The sequence below is a fragment of the Onychomys torridus genome, chromosome 6 (assembly GCF_903995425.1).
Source record: "Onychomys torridus chromosome 6, mOncTor1.1, whole genome shotgun sequence".
NCBI classification, from domain to species: domain Eukaryota; kingdom Metazoa; phylum Chordata; class Mammalia; order Rodentia; family Cricetidae; genus Onychomys; species Onychomys torridus.
The window spans coordinates 2,748,626-2,752,288 of record NC_050448.1 but is presented as its reverse complement, the minus strand read 5'-3'; positions in this window follow the sequence as shown (position 1 = coordinate 2,752,288).

The window sequence follows — 3,663 nt, the reverse complement described above, 5'->3', positions numbered from 1 at the left end:
GAATCTCAAATGGCTGACATACACTTAAAGAACTGTTCAACATCCTTAGCCATCAGGGAAGTCAACATCAAATGACTCAGAGATACTATCTTATACATATTAGAATGGTTAAGATAAAAAAAAAATACTAATGATAGCCTATGCTGGAGAGGATGTGGAGCAAGGGAACACTCCCTCCACTGCTGGTGGGAGTGCAAACTTGTACAGCCACTTGGATATTGGTATGGCAGTATCTCAGAAAATTAAGAATTAATATATCTCAAGACCCAGCTATACCATTCTTTGGCATATACCCAAAGAATGCTCAATCATACCACATGGATTCTTTCTCTACTATGTTTATAGCAGCATTATTCATAATATCTAAAACCTGGAAACAACCTAGATGCCCCTCAATTGAATAATGGATAAAGAAAATGTGGTACATTTACACAATGGAGTATTACTCAGCAGCAAAAATAAAAAATAAAAAATAAATGACATCTTGATATTTTCAGGCAAATGGATGGAAGTTGAAAAAATCATCCTGAGTGAGGTAACTCATAATCAGATAGACAATCATGGTATGTACTCACTTATAAGTGTATATTAGCTGTAAAGGAAAGGACACCAGGCTACAATCCAGGCCCAGAAACGTTAGATAACAAGGTAGGCCCATTGAGAGATATGTGGATGTCCCTGGGAAGATGAAATAGAAGAGATCTCCTGCGTAAACTGTGAGGGGGTGAGGGCAGGGGGATGCATGTTTGGGAACATGACAGATCTGGTTGGGCAAATTGGGTTCGAGACAGACAGGGAGAATAATGAAGGAGATATCTTTATGGGGGGTGTATTTTGGTGTTAGACAAAAACCCAATGCCAGAGAAATGCCAAGGAATTCACAAGAATGACAGCAGCTAAAAATCTGAGCGTTAGTGGAGAAGGTACCTGAACTGGCCTTCTCCTGTGATTATCCTAATTGTCATCAGGGAGCCTTTGTCCAGTAACTGAGGGAAACAGAAGCAAAGATCCAAAGACAAGCACTGGGGTGAGCTCTAGGAGTTCAGTGAAGAGAGAGAGGAAGGATTGTATGAGCCAGGGGGTCAAAGTCATGACAGGCGAACCCACAAAGACAGTTGATCTGAGCTCATGGGAGCTCACAGAGTCTGAACCAATAGCCTGTGTGGAACTGACCCAGGGCCTCTGCATATGTCTGACAGTTTTGTATCTTGGATTGTTTGTGGAGGTCCTAGTAGTGGGAACAGGAATTGTCCCTGGCAATTGAGATGGTTTTTAATAACTCAGTCCCCAAGCTGGTCCTGCCTCAACTTGATGTGCCATGTTGTGATGACTCCCATTAGAGGCCTACATCTTTCTGAATGGAGACAGAGGAGGGGTGGGAGGGGGGGGGTAGAAGGGACATGGAGGAGAGAATGGGAGGAAAGGAGGAAGTAGGAGAAAATGTGGTCAGTATGTAAAATAAATTTTAAAATTAATAAGAAACATTCTATGAAGTTCAAAAATATAAATATTTATGTATTTTCAATTTAACTCATGGAAGAAGAATATAAAATGTCTTTAGGACCCTGGAAATGATTTATGTGACACAATTTGGAAACACCTGTCCAAATTGTTCAGGATGTTTTGTTTTGTTTTTTTCACCAGTAACACTGAAGCTTGACAAGTAAATGAGATGGTAGTTAAGGCAGAAGCCTGAGGTTGGGAAATTTGATTTTTACAACTTGCTATGAGTACTGGCTAGTACTTCTGTGTCAACTTGATCCAAGATGGAATCATCAGTGAGGAAGGAGCCTTAGTTGAAGAAACGCCTCCATGAGACCCAGCTGTACAGCATTTTCTCAATTAGTGATCAATGGGGGAGGGCCCAGCCTCTGGGGGGTAGTGCCATCCCTGGGCTGGTAGTCCTGAGTTCTATAAGAGAGCAGGCTGAGCAAGCCAGGGGAATCAAGCCAGTAACAGCACTCTACCATGGCCTCTGCATCAGCTCCTGCCTCCAGGTTCCTACTTTGCCTGAGTTTCTGTCTGGCTTCCTACAATGATGATCTGTGATCTGGAAATAAAAACTAAATAAACTCTTTTATCCCCAACTTGTTTTTTGGTCATAGTGTTTCGTTGCAGCAATAGGAACTCTAACATGATGCCACCAAATTATGTGTAGGCATTGTTAATTTCCATTGCCTCTTAGGACCTTAAAATCCTTACTAAAATGAAGCAAGTGGGCCCTACTATATGAATGTCCTTAGGGAGGTCTTTGATGGATATCTAATTACTAATTTATTTTCCCACAATAATAGGATCTCATCCTAATACTGGTTTCATCTAGTCTCAGGGCCCTTCATAATAAAAATGTCATTTTCCATCTTCCTTGGCAACTAAGCATGACTGAATGAGTTAAGTTTAAGCCAGTGACTCATAAGTAAACATGTCTATGACCTGCTTTCCTTAAAGTAGAAAATGATAAGCCTTCCTTAACAACTTGAAAAAGACAACATCACCTGATGATGGAATAGAACATGCTATGAAGAAGCCCACCCTCTAAGAAGATTGAGTCACCACATAGGCCCTAGCATTGAAATCTGCACCACACCAACTGAAAGCAGTAAGCTTCAAGGAACCACAGTGAGGCAGTATTTTGGAAGAGCTGAATGTAAGTACTGTATTGTCTTCTGGTCTGAGAAATGCTATGGCAAATGAGATTGAAGCTCTTGTCTGGCATCTGTGATACTCTGGAACTGATCCCCAGAACTGACAAAAGAAAAATGGGGGGGGGGGGGTTGTCAGTGTGATACAGTGAAATACAATGTGATGTTGGAAATATTGAGATTGCCACTCAACTGAATAACTTTGGAGAAGGGTCTAAAAAAAAAATCTCTGAGCCTCAGTTTCCTCATTTTTCAACAATGTAGATAATGTGAGCCTTTTAGGTTTCTTGGCAGATAATAGTTGATCAACAAATGATATTCATAAAGGTTTGTGTGTTAACTGACAATAACATGGTAACTCTTCTAAGAGGAACCTGTCATTCAGCATTGTTGTTTTATGGTGCTTTACATCTTTAGAGATAATAAACTATGATCATGTGCATGTTTCTTGACACTGACCAAATATCTGATGAGGAGCAATTTGAGAAAGAAAGGACACATGTTCATGTTCAGTTTGAAAATGAATGAGAAAAGAAATACAAAGGAAAAGGAAAGGAAACATAACTGCTCCTGGGTATGATGGAATAGAAGGTTTATTGTGGATTTAAAAAAAGTGGGGGAGAGCATAGAGACAGAGCAGAGACACCTGGGAGAGTCCAGAGCCATGTAAGGAGAGGTGGAAGGGAAAAGGAGAGAGAGGACGAAATGCCGCAGCCTGGAGGCCCAAAGGTACAAAGAGGGCTGGTAACAAAAATGGTTAGACTAGCAGCCTCCTGTGCAGGAGAGTTGGGGGTAGGGGATGTGAGCCAGGAGGGCCCTGTAACAAGAAAGGACTGAGGGATTAGAGGGAGAATGTGGAGGCCAGCATCAGCTTTGATAAATATACACCTCAGCCATTTGACCCAGGTTTGAAACCTAACAGAAAGTATATTCCAACATAGAAAGGAAGACACGATAGTGGAAGCAGTTTACAGCTATGGGGACAGATGTGCATGGCTGACTGTTCATATCTCTGTAGACC